Genomic DNA, 19286 nt, shown 5'->3' on the forward strand with positions numbered 1-19286 from the left:
AAATGTGTATTTTTAAAGCTTTCAGGTAATTGTGGGTATTCTTTAGCCACACCAAAACTTCACAAGTGCTGATTTATTAAAATAGTTATAATGGGATTGTACATATCAATGAATTCATTCCACTAATACTCACTGATCTTTCTTGTACAATAAATGGATCTTTCCCCTTACCAGCTTTTATAATATTATGCATTGGCTATTTGGAAAATATTAACTCATGTTCATCTCTAGTGTCAAAAACTCCCTTTCATTAGTATCACCATGATTATAAAAATGTCTTCAAATATTGAGATGCTGTCAAGCTCACAGTAGTAGGTATGAGTTTTCCAAGTCCTGATTTTATCTTGAAAGCGTTAGCTTTATTATACACAACAAATACTTGTTATTTTCCTTGAAATGACAGACTCACTTGACTTCTTTTTGAAAATGATAGTCAGTCATACTTTCAGACAGAAATGGTATTCTGTGAAAAATTGGCTTGTTCAGCTCACAATTAAATCACAAGTGCTTTTCTTTAACATGACCATACTTCAGTATGCAGAAGTGCTTTATGTGAACTTCCTACTTAGAATACTAAAAAGAGATTTCAGGATTTAATAACACCATTAATTTTTACTGTTTCATCAAGGACATTCTTAAGTGAAGCTGGCTACTTTAACAAAAACTGCAAGGGACAGTGAAGAGTGGAATGAATACTAGCGTAATTTGGTACTACAGCCTTTATTCATACTGAGAAACCAGCAGTTTTACCCACTTTTGCTTTTATGCAATCACTACAAGTGTTGAACAGTGAGAAAGCAAGCAATGTCTTAATACTTTTAGAAAGTAATAAATTATTCTTATGTTTCATTTTCAATCAGTTTCTCAGGTTGAATTAGTATTCTTATAAGAACATTTAGGGCCACAGGTGGTGGTTGACACCTGTAATCCCAGCACTTTGGGAGGCCAAGATGGGAGAATTACTTGGGACCAGGAGTTTGAGACTAGCCTGAGTAATGTGACAAGACCCTATCTATACCAAAAAAGAATTAAAAATTAGCTGAGCATGGTGGTGTGCACATTTCATCCCAGCTACCTGGGAGGCTGAGGCAGGAGGATCGCTTGAGCCCAGGAGTCAAGCCTGCAGTGAACCATGTTTGTACCACTGTGCTCCATCCTGGGTGAAAGAAAAAAACCCTGTCTCAAAAAAAAAAAGAAAAGTTGTGACATCATGGGCCTTCTAGGGAATCTCAGGGGTCCACAAACCATATTTGGAGAACCGCTGGTTTCCAAAATGAGCACACAGTGTGTTAGTTTTTTAAAGTCCATTAAAGACTGGCCTCTTTTAAAATAAAAAGGCAATTAAGTTTGTAACTCAAACTACTTAAACAAATATGATAGATGTATACTACAGGAAGATTGGGGAAATCTGAATCTCATTCACATTTATTGAAAGTTCTAAAAACTTTATTGGCAACCACTACTGCTTCATAAAATGTTCTTGTGTTCCAGCATGAGGTTAGAGGAGTGAAAGTAGATATAATTTATTACCATTGCCTGTTAGTGGGGGTCAATATTTAAAGGCAAGTCTGGCTCATCAGTGTAGAAAAGACTTCACAGTTCAGGACATTATGTGCTGAAGAAAAAGAGGTCAAGAAACCCTCTGAAGGCCAGGATCCAGGAGAAAAATTTGCAAAAACTGTTTTGGTGAACAAATTTTAGCAAAGCAAACAAGGTGTATCTCCCTCCACCCTCCATGCCCTACTCCCAGCAGGTACTTTACTGAGATGTTAACAATTCCCGAATCAATTTCATAAATGCACATTCTTATTTTATAGATCTGCAAATAGATCTCTGGCTATTTTGGAAGAGCCAATACATCCACTTTCAGTAAGTGTCACTTTCTTTAAGGTTCTATTTTTGTCTCATAGACTTGCATTTAGTTCATGCTGAAGTCAAAATCACCCACCTTTAAGTCTTCCCTCTGTTGTGTCTAATCATCTTATATAAGGAGTGTTGTCCAGTGGGCATGCTGGAGTAAGAGCTGACTTGCAGCTCGGTTTAATTAGTGCACTAAGGGGAGTAAATATACCATCCAAATAACAAAATGTGTCATTTAAAAAAATAATTTTCTATAGCACCAAACAATATAAACATTTGTAAATAGTCCTGACAAATATGCACAATCTCTGTGAATAGAACTAGAAAACAATTTAAATTTAAATCAGTTTAAATGCTATAAAAAGTTAAAAACTTCCTTCTTCACATATGATAGCCACAGGGCTACCATAGGGCCTATGTTTGCAGAAAACCAAAAATATTCTAAGATCCTGCTGTTTATATTTTTAAAATTAAAAGACATTTATCCCATCAGAATTGTTGTAAGGGACACGTGGGCACAAATGTGAACATTGCCCTCTTAAGAGTTCTTAAAAAGTTTTCTTGAGTGGATATTTATGTTGCCTTTTTCCTTCTTCCAGGAAGAGAAGGCTCCAGGGAAATCCTTTGAGCAGGATCCCAAATGCAACTGTATTTTCAGATATTTCTGTACTCTTTTTCTAGTCATAATACTAGCAGCTCCATGTGCAATCGTAGCTTTGGTAAGATATTTCTTATCTATAAAGCATCTTTAACGACTGGTCTCCTACACAGGGTATGGCTGTGTTTCTAACTAAAAGTAGATTCCTGGAATTATCATCAGATCTTTTAAGAGAAACCTGTGCAAGCAAAGTAAATACACATATTTGAGTTTAATCTTCATTATGGTTTAAAATGATGCCATTGCTTTTATTATCACAGAATAATTGCTATTAAAGGCAGCAGGAGAGATTTCTGGTTTCTCCTTCAACAGATTCCAATGTAGATCTAAGCTGAGTCCCAGGCCATATTCCCTGGGCACTTCTGATGCATGCTGTGACTGGGAGCTACTGCTCTGAATGCTTTGTTGGTCCTGCTGACCTCTTGTGCCTGCTCCATAAATTGCCCAGGAATGTGGTGCCAGTAAGACTTGGACACAGGCTTTGCTAGATAGCCTGCTAAGCCGCAGCTGTGTCCTTACCTCTACATCATTCTCACAGAATCACTGTGGTGAGACTCATTCTGAATATGAAATCCTCTTCAGATGGCTGGGATTGGTCTACCCCTCCCTACACTAACCTGTAGAGGAATGTCAACCACACAGCCAGGAGAGAAAAGATACTTAGAGCAGTACCCTCTCCTTTAGCATCTGGCTAGAGCTTAGAAGAGAAGGCTTTTGCTGGGCACCTGCATAGAAACCCCTCCATGGGCACTGGATCAGACGCAGGCTTCTTCATCGAGCTGCAGGCCGTTTGGAATGCTCAGCACCTGCTGGCAGGAAGCAGGAGTGGAACTTCCACCTGGAGAGAGAGAGAGAGCTGATGCTGGAGGGAAAGCTGGATTGGAAGAAGGGGGTGTTCATTGTAGACAGGCTAAATTTGGTGTGCCTGTAAGATAGCAGAGTGGCCGTGTGCAGTCAATATTTGGATCCTTGGGACTGCAGCATGAATCTGAACTAGAAATAAGGAATGAAGACTAAGAGCACCTGCTCAAGGCTGGGCACAGTGGCTCACACCTGTAATCCCAGCACTTTGGGAGGCTGAGGCAGGCGGATCACCTGAGGTCAGGAGTTCGAGAGCAGCCTGACCAACATGGTGAAACCCTGTCTACTAAAAAATACAAAAAATTAGCTGGGTGTGGTGATGGGCACCTGTAATCTCAGCTATTCAGGAGACTGAGGTAGGAGAATCGCTTGAACCTGGGAGACGGAGGTTGCAGTAAGCCGAGATCGCGCCCCTGCTCTCCAGCCTGGGCAATGAGAGCGAAACTCTGTCTCAAAGGAAAAAGAGTAGCTGCTCAAATGCAGAGAAAGTGTTTAGAATGAAAGTGGAGAAGCCGGGCATGGTGGAACACACCTATAGTCCCATCTACTCAGGAGGCCGAGGCAGGAGAATCACTTGAGATCAGGAGTTTCTGTCGAGCCTGGGCAGCATAGCAAGTCCCCGTCTCTAAAAAGGAAAAGAAAAGGAGGACAGAAGATAGCTCTGTAAGGACTACCAGCATGTAAGGGACAAGCCTCCAGTAAAGTGGCTAGAGTGGGAGGAGGAAGAGCAGGACAGGATAATAAAAGAAGAACAAAAGATACGAAAGGCTGTGGTCACAGTGCTAAATGTTGCAAGAAGTTGTCTGTTCCACAAACACCCCCTGGATGCCGACCTTGTCCCACTCTTCTAAGTGCTGGGGAAGAGAAGAGGACAGGTTGAACACAGTCCTTGTCTTTATGAGCTTATGTTGTAATGAGGAAAGCATTTTTTTAGGTTGTGGAAAATAGCAAAACGATAAAGCAGGATAAAGACAGAGTGATGGGAGGGGCTCACTATTTCAGATAGGATGATCAGGAAGAGCCTCTCTAGAGAGGTCACATTTGAACAGTGACCTGACTATAAAGCGAGGACGATAAGGAGTGCTGGCATGACAGGCAGTGGGATGAGTGCAAGGACTGAGACAGGAACACATTTCATGTGTGTTCAAGGAACAAACAGCAGGGCCCCGTGTGGTGAGAGGAATGAAGGAAAGAACAGAAGAGATGAGGCCACACAGGCAGTGCCACAGCTCACAGAGCCCTTTGGCTTGCAGGCCATAAGAAGGAGTTCAACCAGTTTGATGGGGGCACTCATGGTAGATCTTGAGCAGGGGAGTGCAGTGTTCTTAATTTAAGAGGTTATGGCGACTGCTTTGGGGAAAGCAGACCACAGTTAGGAGGAAGGTTGGGGCAGAGAAGAGGACCAAGAAGCAACTAGGGTGATATAGGTGAGCCATTACCCATGGTGGTATGAAGAATCTGAAGCAGGCAGCCTACCTGTGAAGGCAGGCATAGAGGGATTGCACACAGATTGGAACAGGGTAACTCACATGTACGTATTAGTCCCCAGGAGCTAGGCCAATGGCAATTCCCTGGACAAGATTAAGGCCAGCTTGGGGAGTGGAGCCTTAGGGTGAAGGGCTCTGGTTTGTAGGTGTCAAGACTCCAAGGACCTTGGCAAGAGGAGTCTCAGGCAAGTGATGGGGGTGGGTGAGGTGGGTTAATGAGAGATGGGAGGTGAGGAGCTGGCAACAGGGCCTGATGCTGTAAGCAAATGAGAGGATGCCCCTGGGGAGCTGTGGGGAGCAGGATGGGAACAGGAAACACATTTGTACTGGGGAAAATCTCTGGCAGAGAGGGAGAAAGTCTTCAAGAAGAGGTGATTTGGAGAACAGTATTCTACAAATGTGGGATGGGATCCACCGTGCTGACAGAAGAGTTGGTGTTAAAAAAGGAGATTTCTCACTGACCCAGGAGGGCAAGTGGTATCAGTGAGTGTCAGCAGCTCCAGCTTACCAGTAAAGGTGACAGGAAGTTGAGGGCTCACCAATGCTGTTCTTGAATCCTGGTGGAGTTGAACCCTGGGAGGGAGGGTCATTCCTAGGATACTCGATAGTGCAGAGTTAGGGGGAAAGGGAGAAGAATCTCTCATAAGAACATATCACGTTCAACAGCCATTTGATTTTGAAAACACAGTTGAGTTTGGAGAACATTGCCAGATCTGAGCCGCCAATCTATAACCTTTGGACAATAAATGAACTCTCTTAAAATGAACTGTTCTCCTTTGGTCTTGATACAAAGACTTCAAGTAGCATAGAGACATACTCTTCTGCAGAGCACCCTCTGGGGTAGCAACGCCTCACAGCTCACCTCTGTCACCTTCACTCAGCTGGTCCCTCACCCAGTTCCTTATAGGATAGAGATTGGAAAGACAGAAAATGCTTTCTGAGATTGTCTCACAAACTGCTTGGCAGGTTGAGAGGAACCCCAGGGATACAGAAGCCGACAGCTGTCTGTACTTAAAAACCAACCAAATTGACTGAATGCAGATACTGTAGGACAAGAAATGAGTTTTCATGAAGTGATTATGGAGACATGGGAAATAGGGGCTGTGAGCAGGATCCTCCTTTCACACATATGCGTTCCTTAACAAGGCACTGAATATGGAGATTATTTCTGAGCCACAGAGACCTGCATTTGTCATGCTGTCTGCATGGCAGGCATTGGGAAGTGCTCTTGACCCACAGTTCCTCAGCTGGTGTCCCAAGAGTGGGTTAGTTATTGTGAAAAGGAGAAGACAACAGTGTTCTCAGTATCACTTGGGCATTACATTTTCAAGCATGGCACACCTGTAAAATTCCTACCTGCCAGCCAGGTGTGATGCCGCACACGGACGGCACTGGAGTGTTTCCTGAACAACCTTTATCTGCACTGGGCCTGAGTTTGTGCTGCCTTTCATGAGTATGAAGGTGCTAATGGTGCCTCTCTTTATGCCCACAGGGATGTCCAGGCATCCCTGTGACCAAAATTGGGCTGGAAATGTCTATGGGCAGAGTAGGCTGCAGAGGTATCTCAATATGACTGTGATTTGGCCTCTTGCTTTGTCTGAGCAAAGTCTCTGCAGAGCATAAGAATAAAAGGCACTTACTTTGTGGTCAAAACCAGAAGAAATCTTTCATTCTTAAATGTTCGTATCACCACATTTAAACTGAACGGAAATCAAAGAGCAGCACTCTATTTTGCAGGTGTACATTGAACGACTTCTAACTAATGCTAACATCGATCTTTGTCCTACTAATTGGAAAAAGATTGTCCTTGGAGCCATGCTTCTTGCCTCCAAGGTTTGGATAAATTGTGGTCTGTAGAGTGTGGATGACAGCCAGAATCCCAAGGACATTGCAGTTGAGAACATGTGAGTTTGTAAGGTTTTGGCGAACAGTGTAACCAATTTCCATACCTCATTTGCTCTCCAAGTTAACATTGTAAAAAATATCTTTATAGGTTTCATTGTGCAGATAAAGGAAATAGGCATAAGACAACAGACTTCTCTCTATCCAGCTTTAGTGTAACAGTTTATATTTTCCGGCATTCATGGGTAGGTCTTGATGTGTTATTGTTGTAATAACCTCCTGGATAAGCTGAAAAGTATTTTTCTGATTGTTTTTTGGCAAACCTCTTACAAGTGTACTATGAGAATGACACAGTACAGTAAATATCTTTATAGGTTTTTAGAAGCTATCTGCCAGTTTCAGTCCCTTTTTAAAGGGCAAACATCTGGCCTTTGAAATAATTGGCCACTGTTAAGGTCTTAAGGACTCTGGACAATGGAGAAGTTTTAGCTTCAACCTAAGTCCCCCATTGTGTAGTTGCTTTTGCTGGTCCTTTCCTCCCCCTTTTATCTGAAGATCTTTTTTTATAGGAACTTTGAGATATGACGTTAAATAGCCACAGATTCCTGTACCCTGGCCCCTCCCCACTGGGAGTGTTGCGTGTGTTTGGAAATCAGCCTGATGAGTTAGAACCTCCAACATTCGCCTGTGGTGTGAAAAGCATTTCTGGGGCATCTCCCCATGCCCACCACACTCACAAGGCTCCATGGGTACTCAGACATCCGCGGCAGCACTCTGGGGTCTGGAGTTGCCCATGGCAGTGCAAGGAGACTTGCAGAGGCATGAGTTCCTCCCAGATGCACCAACACCACACAGCTTCACCAGGACTCCCTTCCAATCCAGCCTCATGACTGCTGTGAAGGGATGGGCCCTGGAGCTGGCAGGCAGGGTAAGCAGGGAGGTGTTTCCAGCAGAGCCTTCCTGGGTGCCCGCTGGACAGTGAGGACAGCTGTGCAGGTTGCATCTATGCAAGACAAGGGAGCAGCTCTTGTTCACATTGAGCAGCAGCAGCCCATCAAGATCATTCCAGGCAATGGCACAAGTTAGTTTTGTGACCATTGTCCATGACTCCAGATAATACTATCATTCTGAATCATCTCAGTGTATGTCTGCAATTGAAGATACAGTGTCTATTGTAGATATACCTCAGTGTATATCTACATTTTAAAATGACCCCTTTGTGGCTGAGCTCAGTGGCTCATGCCTGTTATCCCAGCACTTCAGGAGGCTGAGGTGAGTGGATCCCTTGAGCTCAGGAGTTGAAGACCTGCTGAGTAACACAGTGAACCCCGTCTGTACAAATTTTTTTAAAAAAATTATCTGGGCATGGTGGCAGGCAACTGTAGTAATCCCAGCTACCTGGGAGTCTGAGGTGGGAGAATTGCCTGAGCCTGGGAAGTTGAGGCTGTAGTGAACTGTGATCACATCACTGCACACCAGCCCTGGGTGATGGAGCCAGACCCTGTCTCGAAAACAAAAACAAAAATCTATTTTTGCCACCACTTTGCTAACAGTATAAACCAAGTGATTGTGGTGGTATTTCTGGTAGCCATTTTAGCAAACAGTGTGACCGCAAATGAATTTGAAACTAAAGGAAGTACTTTGGGCGTTGCAAACACTAAAGTGGCCTTGATCATAGTCATCCATTTGAAAACTGGTCCCTGAAAGGAAACAAGGTTTGTGACTGCCTGAGTCCTCCTTGCCTGCTGCCTAGCCAGAGCTGATTTATTAAGACAGGGGAATTGCAATAGAGAAAGAGTTTAGTTTATGCAGAGGCAGCTGTACGGGAGACCAGTTTTACTATTACTCAAATTAGCCTCTCTAAAAACTCTGGGATGGTTTTTTAAAGAATAATTTGGTGGGCAGGGGGTCAGAAAGTGGGGAGTGCTGATTGGTCGCATCGGAGATGGAATCAGAGAGGGTTGAAGCTGTCCTCCTGCACTGAGTTGGCTTCTGGGTGGGGGCCACAAAACCAGATGAGCCAAGTTTGTTGATTGGAGTGGTGCCACCCGATCCCAGTACAGGGCCTGCAAAATATCTCAAGCACTGATCTTAGGTTTTACAATAGTGATATTATTCCCAGGAGCAATATGGGGAGGTTCAGACTCTTGCAGACTTCAGCTGCATGACTCCTAAACCATAATTTCTAATCTTGTGGCTAATTTGTTAGTCCTGGAAAGGCAGTCCAGTCCCCAGGCAGGAAGCAGGTTTGTTTTGGGAAAGGGCTGCTACTGTCTTTGTTTCAGAGTTAAACTATAAACTAAGTTCATCCCAAAGTTAGTTTGGCCTCTGCCTAGGAATCAACAAGGACAGCTTGGAGGTTAGAAGTTAATTCAATAATTCAAGTTATATATATATATATATATATATATATATATATATATATATATATAAAATTCAAATATATATATATTTAAATTTCTATAGACTAGTCGACATGTGAGCAGAAAATTAATTTTGGAAGTAGGTTCAGCTGGGTTTTAAGTTCAGCAAATTAGATCACCACATGTTGGCTCATGGTCTAACTGTCCCCCTTACAGGAGAACATCAAGCATTTGTTGACTTAGCCACTGGGTAAAATATTAAAAACTTTCAATAAAATATTAAAAACTTTCAAACCAAGAAACCAAATGTATTGTTCAGATACTGCTCATTTTTAAGCAATTAACTCATTACAGAGGTTACTCTGAAAACAGCCAGATTTACTCTGTGTACCTATTAATTTAGCCTTGGCGAGGGTGGCTGGATGACCATGTGGCAGAGGACAGCTCTCAGCCCTTTCATCTCCCACTGTATTCAGCTCCCCCAAATCCCATTCTGGCCAGGGGTGACAGTTGCTGAGCACTTCAGGGTTGCATTCCCAACTCAGGAGCAAGACTGCGTGTATAAGGCCAGGGCCCTACTAGAAATCACATTATAAAATGGGTTTAGTCTAGCCAAAATGTCTCTCCTTGATTTTTCTGCCTTTCAAACTTTAAAGAATATCCTTGCCCTGTCATAGTGGCAGTTTCAACTCTTCATAATACTAAGGTGAGCAGAAACTTGCATTATGCCCCCTTGACATAGCCTTGCGGGCTGGAGCAGAGGGAAGGGGATTCTTTTTGCCATGGAATGTAGCTTGCTTATGTATTTACTTGGGATGTATCCCTCTTGTAGCCTTAGAATTTTTCCTCCTCTGAGATAATAGGGTGGCTCTCCATGGGTCCATTTGTTGCCGTGGTGATGCGCCCAGTCCTCCTGTTGGTGCTTCTCTACTTCAGTTAGCCCCTTCCTGTTATTGTCCTGGTAAAAATGCCTGGAGGTCCTTCAGAGCTAATAAATGACACCCATCATTCCCATCATGTGATTGCCATTGCGGGGCTTGTGAGTGAGAATGGAGATTGAGTTGTGCAGTTGCCCTAAGGAAACTCTGAAGAATGAGCCCTGAGTCCACAGCAGGAGTGCAGAAGAGGCTTCCACCTTTCCCTCATCCCAAACTTGGGGTGCTGGGATGCAGAAGACACCCCAAGCAGCTGTGTCTTGTTTGGACATTAGTGTAGGAACCCAACCCGGCAGGCTTTATTCGTTTCAAAACAGAATTTAGAGCATCCTAGTAGCTCAGAATGGTATTTTTAAAGATAACCCACTTGACTAGAATTGTCTTATATTGGTTTTATTGTGTTTCTCCTTCCCTAGGGGCAAGATGGAGAAGTGTTTCTTAGAGCTACTTGAGTTTAATATTCATGTATCTGCCAGTGTCTATGCAAAATATTACTTCGATCTGTGTGCCTTGGCAAATGACCATAACTTGTATTTTCTATTTGGTTCTCTTCACAAAGATAAAGCACAGAAACTGGAGGTAAGGATGTGAAGTCACTTAGTGGAATTTTCCATCGGCCACAAAAGCCAACATCTGTTACAAAATCATATTAAGTAGTGATTAGGAAAATGAAAGCCTTAAAATTAACAGACCAAAGAGCTTATTTCTTTGGCATCATATTTCTTATCTGTTACAGTTTATAGAAGGATCCATATTCTTTATTAATTAATTAATTAATTAATTAATTTTTTGTTTTTTGAGACAGAGTTTAGCTCTTGTTGCCCAGGCTGGAGTGCAATGGTGCGATCTTGGCTCATGGCAACCCCCACCTCCTGGGTTCAAGCAATTCTCCTTCCTCTGCCTCCTGAGTAGCTGGGATTACAGGCATGTGCCACCACACCCAGCTAATATTGTATTTTTAGTAGAGATGGGGTTTCTCCATGTTGGTCAGGCTGGTCTTGAACTCCCGACCTCAGGAGATCCACCCTCCTCGGCCTCCCAAAGTGCTGGGATTATAGGTGTGAGCCACAGCCAATGATCCTCCATATACTTTTTTTTTTCTGAGATGGAGTTTCACTCTTGTTGCCCAGGCTGGAGTGCAATGGCACGATCTTGGCCCACCGCAACCTCTGCCTCCCGGGTTCAAGCAATTCTTCTGCCTCAACCTCCCAAGTAGCTGGGATTACAGGCATGTGCCACCATGCCTGGCTAATTTTTTATTTTTAGTAGAGACGGGGTTTCACCATATTGGTCAGGCTGGTCTTGAACTCCTGACCTCAGGTGATCCACCCACCTTGGCCTCCCAAAGTGCTGGACTTACAGGCATGAGCCACCGTGCCAGCCACTGATCCATATTCTTAAAAAATTATTGATATTCTTTCTGCTATGACCATAATTCAGAATATTTTTAATTACATTTAATCTGATTTTAATGGGTTTTGTTTTTAACCTCTATCCATTCAGACAACAATACGTGAATAAATGCAATTGTATTCCTAATTATATCTGTATACACAATACACTTACCACTCTTGACTGTCTTTTACTTACACAGTTTGGAAATTTATGTCATTGTCTACTGTATATAACACAGTGCAGTCCCATGAGTTTATTAGACAAAGCAGTAGTGGCTGAGAGACTTGTACTTAGACTGCATAAGGTGCCAGTGTTTCAAGTACTGTCTGTAGGAAGGACATGGGTTTTTAATGAAAATGGTAACTTTCATGGGACAACGTAAGATTTATGGCTTATGACCCTTGGTGAGTATACAGGAAAAATTACAACTGAAATAGACACATATAAAATTGGCACTTTTTCTGGTATCTTGGTGGTACTTTAGAATAATACATTTTTCTACCACAATGTGCAAGTAAAGTAGCACCTTATGGTGCTTCAGTCATTAGACTTCTTGGATGTTCCAAAATAGCCCAGCACACACCTGTCTCATTAAAATTTGCTTTGAGTACGTAGTAACTAATAAAGATTGGGTAGAATTTGAATCGCTGAGTAAATTGATTTTTTGGCACAAGTGCACGTTTATTATGTTGAAGGAACAGGTGCACAGGTAACAGATGATATTGTTGTTAGGATCTTGTCACAATACTTTTGAAATCTTTGGGAGTCTTATTTTATTTTTTATGTAACTGTATCATTAAGCGATGAGCCCAATTTTAAAATAACTTAATAAAGTAAGTTCCTCTTGGCTCTGGCAATCTATTCATAGCCCTTAAAGGAGATCACCTTAGTGAATGGGCGGGGAGTAGCATCCTCAGAACCTGGCCCTGTAAACCTCAGCCAAAGCAGCTGCAAAGGAACCATCTAAAGGAATCTGTATGTGTGGCTTCTCATCAGCGGTGCCTTTTTAAAAATGCTGGAGCCCGGCCGGGTGCGGTGGCTCACACCTGTAATTCCAGCACTTTGGGAGGCCAAGGCGGGTGGGTCATGAGGTCAGGAGATTGAGACCATCCTGGCTAACACGGTGAAACCCCATCTCTACTAAAAATACAAAAAATTAGCTGGGCGCAGTGGCAGGCGCCTGTAGTCCCAACTACTCGGGAGGCTGAGGCAGGAGAATGGCGTGAACCTGGGAGTCAGAGCTTGCAGTGAGTGGAGATCGCGCCATTGCCTCCAGCCTGGCGACAGAGCGAAACTCCATCTCAAAAAAAAAAAAAGTAAGTTGGAGCCCTTTTTTAAATTATACCTGTTTTCTTTTTGATTTACTTTCCTAGGCTGTCACGGCCGTGTGAATACAAAGACTTGCATCGAGATGCCGCTGCAATGAAAAGGGCTGTCAGCATGAACTTCATTGGTATTTGGTGCTCTAATGCCGTCTTATCTTAAAGAGAGAAATTAGCCTTAAAAGACCCTGAGCTTCTCAACTGTAAAGAGTAGAAAATATCACTTCTGCTGAAAGAACAACAAAATTAGGATTTTCTTTTTTTTTCTTTGTTTTGTTAATTGTTTTTGTTGTTGTTGTTGTTAGTGTTTAGGATTTTCATCGAGAGGAAGCATCTTCCAGTCAGCCACATTGTGGAACTGGTGATGGTGGTATGAACAGTGGGTGCCAGGTGCTTCCTGTCCTTCCTCTTCCACTGGGTCCAGATGGCATTCCTAGGGCACCACCTTGAACAACTCTTGGGGAGAAGCAGTGTCACATGGACACGGCACATCCCAGCTCAGAGTCCACAGTCACCCACAGTCTCAAGCAGGTGCCAGTCGTGTCCACAGTCACCCATAGTCCCTAGCAGGTGACAGTAGTCTGAACTGAGCTAGAGCTCAAAAAACTTTAGAATTGGCTCCAGATTTGTGAGAGCACCTGGGTTTGGTTCTCTGTCCACTGAGGCACTGAATACATGATGGCCCAAAACTCCCCAATGGCTGGGAGAGAGAGAGTGGCATCGGGGCGAGGCTGTCATCACTCCAAGCACCAGGGTGGCTCACGCCTGCTCATCTAGTCTTTGGAGGGAATCTGTGCATGTGAAATGAGGCCCCTACGTCACGGCTCTAAAGGAAGAGATGAAATCGGCTCATCTTCCCCCAGGCTGATAATGGTCACACCACCTAGGGAAGCAGTAAAAGACCTGGCCTTGGGATTGTTAGGCGAGCTACGGAAGTGAAAACTGAATTTACCCAGTTCCGGGAAAACAACAAAGGAGGAACATCTGGGTTCAAAACATTATCAGAAGATCATTTTCCCAGCTAATCTTGCCCTGGTGCATTGCATGGTCTCAGCACTTGTCAACAAAACAAAAGCCTCTCAATAATTCTAACACAGGGTCACACCACAACTCGCATTTTCCAGTGCACCTCAGTGGTTCAAGAGATTGCTGGTGCTGCCTGCACCTGTCAGTCTGTTCACATATGGAGAGGAGCAGCGGTTCTCACAGGAGCGACTTCTGCATCCTGAGGAAGTTTGCCCACGCAGTTCTGGTTGTAATAACTGGTGGCACCCACTGACATGCAGTCAACAATGGGACTCCTATGGTGCACAGGACTGCCCCCCTTCTCAATCAAGAAAGAATTTTCTGGCATCCAAAATAGAAGGCGCTGAGGATCAACTGCCCCAGAGTCTACAAGGGAAACACTTTCTGAGACTTTCTTTCTTCTTACAAGACCAGATCCCCACCAATGTGAGACGTTAGATCAAGTTTTTGTGCAAGGGTGGATGTGGGGGGCAGAATCCTAAAATGCCGTTATTATCTCTGCTGTCTTTTGTTACACCCTGAATCTTTCCTTGGGTATGGCCAGGCCTGTGCCTTGTTCTAGACATTTGAATATGGCAAAGTGAGGGAGTGGCTTTCTAGGAGTTACCTTTCCTTTCCTTTTATCGGGAACAACAGGAATCCCTATTTTCTTTCTTGCTTTTATTTTCACAGTGCAGTGGTTTGGAATACCCCACTGTTGATTTGTGATTTCCCCCTCCAACCATAATCTATGGCCATTTATATGTAATTGAATATTTTCATGTATTGATATTTTGTGTCTGAAGATAAAATATTAGACTAAACATGTTAAAACATTTCATGCAAAACTTCAGTGGTTGTAGAGTCTACTCTTTGGTGAACACACAAATTTATCTATTTTATATATTAAAAATTGTATTAGTTGTGATAATGATATTTTCTTTTTTATCTTCACTTGTTAGATATAGTTACTTAAATTTTTCCAAAATTAATGATATTGTATCTTATATTTGATTTAAAATACTACTAGGATATTTATTTAGATTGATAGTTGAAAATAAATAGCAAAATAAGAATTGCTGAAACCTAGTAATAATGTATTTAGGATGAGTTTATTATCTGTTATCCCTATCATTGTTAAATGTTTAAATTTCCATGAAAACCTCTACATAAGAACGTAAAATTTTGTGTAAAATCCTTCGTGCCTTCACTTTAGCTCCACTGCATAATTAATAAAAGGAAAATGGATTCTCCTGTGGGAAGTTCTGCTGGACTCTCCCTTTCTTTTCCCTGCAACATGGGGAGAGCGTTTTGAGGTCGCCATAGGGTGAGGCGGCCGTGAGTGCCGGGAGGAGTCTATGTGTGGAGATGCGTTTCCTGACCACGATTCTCCCTTGGGTCTTTCTGGTTGTGGGTGGTGGCTTTGAGAATGGTTTCTGAGGATCCTCTCCAGGGGAGTCCTCCACTTGTGAGGTCTCCCTCTGGAGAGGGAGCGAGGATGTCTGGGGAGGGATTCATAGGGTCGCCCCTGTGTGACAGAGGCGCCCTGTGTGGGGTCTCCGGGAAAGCATCTTTTTAGGGGTCGTGGGGGGAAGCCATCGCCTGAGTGGAGGGTGGGGCCTGATCACCCCTGTAGGGTGGGCGGGATGTCTGACGGAGTGCTGGAGGGTCGCCTGTGTTTCGGGGTCGCTGTGCAGGGTCTCAGTACAGCCCTTGACCTGGGGAAGTCATTGTGGAGGCTCCGAGGTGGTTGGGACGGGGAAGAGGGCAGCCTGAGCAGTTGCCGCGGTGTGTCAGCATCGCTGATGCCAGGAGACAGGTTTGAGAGGGGTCTTTGGATGGGAATAATTGTGGAGTCCCCACGTTCCCGGCGGGGAAAACTCGAGGGTGCTCCAAGGCCAGAGGTCAATGTGGGGTGCGCAGGAATAATCTATGGGGGCTCGCAGGGGAATGATGGCTCCCCTGAGGGGTAAAGTGTGGAAGGAAGGGGCCTCAGCAAGCTAGGTCTTGCAGGGACTTTCTGTAGGGCGTCTGTGAGATAGATCCATGGGGCCTCTAGGGTCGCGCCTACCCGGGGAGGGAGGGGCCAGGCGGTGTGGGCCTCTTCTTTTACAAAGCTTTGCGGACCATTGATTCCGTGCCAAACCCTGGCCAAGGGGATTGAGTCAGGAGAGGAACTTGGGCAGGTCTGGGCTGGGCAGTGAGGAGGATGTGTTGCTGCGAAGTGCACCCTGCCTTTGCCCAAATCGGGAGTATCTAATACTCACTCACCCGGCTTCCCACTGCTTAGCTCGATTTTCTCTCCCACCCACACCTAGGATCTTTCCAGAGCTTTGCGCCTCTTCCAGCCCCTGGAGCCGGCGGCTTTCCTAAGTGGTCTAAGTTGGTTACCCACCCCTAGGGACCATTGCACTGCGCTTGTCTGAGGGGAGTAGGGGCGAGAAAAGCGGCGGGGCGCGCCCATCGCCTGGCCGAGGAGCGTTACAGTGGCAACTCTGCGGCGGAGGCCATGAGAGGCGACTGGTCTGAAGTCCCAGACGCCGTCCACTATGCTGCTGCCTCCACTCTCTCCAAGCAGAGGGCAAGTTTAGGCGCCTTTGAAAGACTCCCACCGCCTGGCCTGGGGATTCACACGTTCAGAGCTTTGCAGGGAGTGACCATGGCCTATGGCTTTGTGAAAAAGTCACCCTCAACAGCGCCTTTTTTCGCAGATGTGGACGTGGAGGCACGAGGGAGGGTAATCACTGGATTACCAAGGTGCTGCTAAGAGCAGAGGAGAAAACCCCAATTCCCGGCCATGTCTCTGGTGTGATATTTCACCAACCCATTTAAGTGTGGAGGCCTCCAAATATCTACCTAAAGAATATGATAGTTGAGGCATTTCACACTTAAAATCACTGGCCTCATGTCAACGGAAGCATGACTGGTTAGTGTCTCAAAGACATGGATGATGACCTGATCCCTCAGGAACAGATGGTACTCCATCTTTGTGGGAGTTATACAATTCAAGTTATACAGCACTTGGTGGGGGGTCTTTGAAACCTGTCAGGTATCACATCTCTGCTTTGGGTGAAACGCTCATCATCCACAGTAGTCAAAGATGTGCCTTTACTTGCTGGGGATCATCCGTTGAAACTTTATATCTAGACAATGGAAATATTCAGGAGCATTTCTGCTTTCATGTAGCCACTTAATAATCGACACCTTAAGGTCCTATGTCCTTAGGGACAGTTCCTTTGATTCCTGGATGGTGCCAGCTTTCATGCTGTTAAATCTAATCTGTAAAAACTTGATCGTCAATCTCCAGGAAAATAAGACCTTGTTCTTTCTCATTTAAATGCCCTTCTTTTTTTTCCTCTTGTATAGTATTCTAAGTAGGATTTCCAACACTGTGTTGAAATAAGTAGTGAGAGTGGGCATATTTATCTTAGAATAAATCTTAGAAAAAAGATTCCAACGTTTTACCATTGACTATAATGTTAGCTATGGGCTTGTCCTATAGCTAATGAAGAATGTAACTCATTATTGTGAGGTATATGCTTTCTATACTTAATTTGTTATAAATTTTATTAGGAGTGAATTTTAAATTTTGTCAAAATAATTTTAGGCATACACAAAAATAGTCAAGATTTTTAATCTTTTTATTGTGTAAATAAGGTGTATGACATTTATTGATTTCCACATATTAAAATATTCTTGCATCCCAGGAGTAAATCCAAATTGATTGTAATAAATGATCCATTTAAAGTGCTTTTGAATTTCATTTGCAACTACTTTGTGGATGATTTTGCATCTATGTTCACCTGGGATAGTGGAGTGTAATTGTTTTTCTTGTAATGTCCATCTCTGGCTTTGGTATCAGGGTAATGCTGGTTTCATAAAGTGAGTTTGGGAGTATTCCTCCTTCTTCAATTTTTTCAAAGATTTGATTCTTGTTAAATGTTTGGTAAAATTCAGCAGTCAAATAATCAGATTTAAACTTCTTACTCATTAATGATATATTCATATTTTCTATTGCTTTATGCTTCAGTCTTGGTATGTTTTACATATCTAGAAATTTGTTCATGTCTTCTACCTTATTCAATTTCTTGGGATATCATTGTACATAGGAGTCTATGTACATAGCAGTCTTATGACCTTTTGTATTTCTGTTTTACCATTTGTAATGTCTTCCCTTTAATTCTGATTTAATTTATTTGAGCACTTTTTTCTTAGTCTAGCTAAAGATATGTCAATTTTATGTTTTCAAAACAAACACTCTTACTTTTTTTCTACATTTCCTGTTGTTTTTCTACTCTCCATTATATTAATTTCTGCTCTGATTTTTTAATTGATTTCATCATCTGGTAACTTTTGGATGAGTTCATTCTCTTCTAGTTTCTTCATTTGTACCATTATTTGTTTATTTGTGATCTGTCTTCTCTTTTGATGAAGGTGTTTACTGCCACTCAATGTCACTGGGATTAGCATCCATATGCACTATGGTGATTTTGTTTGGGTCCTTCGAACTCCTAATCCTAAGATTGCACTTTTTGCATACCAGTAAGCAGCAGTACAGAAAGTTCACATGATGAGAAGGGTTTCACAGTGAGATAATTGCCCCTCATGTTTTGGGAGGGGCTAATATCAAATGCTCTTTTTCCTTTTTATTACTTATCTGTGCCTGAACCATAAGGCACAAGGAATATGCACCTCATCATGAGAGTGCACACGACAGCAGCAAAGGAAGCAGCAGCTCAGAAAAGACAAGGCCACCATTGTTGCTTGCATGACAGTAGCACTTGTTAGAGCCACAGAGCGACATGAGTCACTGAGCAACTGAGCAAATTCTCTCCAAAGTAAAAGTCCCTTTTGTTTCTGCAATTTTACAAATGAACATCCCTTGGCCTGCCTTGAGAGTGTGCAATAATAATAAACAATGTTCAAATAGCTACCCAGCCATTTAGTAATGATAACCAGACCAGATGAAGTGACCACAGGGATCTAGCCTGACTATAATCATGTAATCAGGACTGAAGTGCTGACTGATTAAATTGCTATGTTTTCACTGCCTTGACAGGCAAGTGTGTTGCAAACTGCCTGCCAAACACAGGCTAAACCTGATGACACATCATGCTGGAGCAGAGTCAATTGACCACTTATGTCTAGGTGATGAGTATGCTTTAGTGCGGGTAGGGAAGGCAACTCATGATAAAGGCCAAAAAGTGCTATTTAGACCAAAGCAAAAGCCCACCACCAACTGGTGGATCTGACTGAGGTGACTTTTAATATATCATGAAACCAGTATGCCAAAAGCAGTTAAAGTTGAGCAGATGTCCTCAGTCATAGTTGATTAATCCAGTTTGTTTTGTGAATTGTTTGATTAGCCTCCCCTTTACCCCACTGGTGAAGGAGAAATTAGCACTCTAGGGCTACTGGAACAGTTAAAGCCATGGCACCAATTATTGGACAGATGGGACTGACTGCAGTTATTCATTACATATAATCATGGAAGGAGGAAAGTACTGTAAGGTAAACAGACTCACACAAGGATTGCACTTGGGAGCAGAGAGAACAAA

The 19286-nt window shown here is 43.3% G+C and overlaps 1 long non-coding RNA gene across 1 annotated transcript; it reads left to right on the plus strand.

Annotated features, from left to right (window-relative positions):
- The first annotated feature begins 1551 nt into the window (after positions 1-1551).
- Positions 1552-14760, plus strand: LOC129489907 (uncharacterized). Its single transcript, XR_010113535.1, has 5 exons — positions 1552-1873; positions 2476-2579; positions 6604-6770; positions 10423-10585; positions 12775-14760. It is a non-coding gene; the product is annotated as an uncharacterized lncRNA (long non-coding RNA).
- Positions 14761-19286: the final 4526 nt, after the last annotated feature.

This window comes from Symphalangus syndactylus, chromosome 9 (genome assembly GCF_028878055.3).
Source record: "Symphalangus syndactylus isolate Jambi chromosome 9, NHGRI_mSymSyn1-v2.1_pri, whole genome shotgun sequence".
Lineage (NCBI taxonomy): Eukaryota > Metazoa > Chordata > Mammalia > Primates > Hylobatidae > Symphalangus > Symphalangus syndactylus.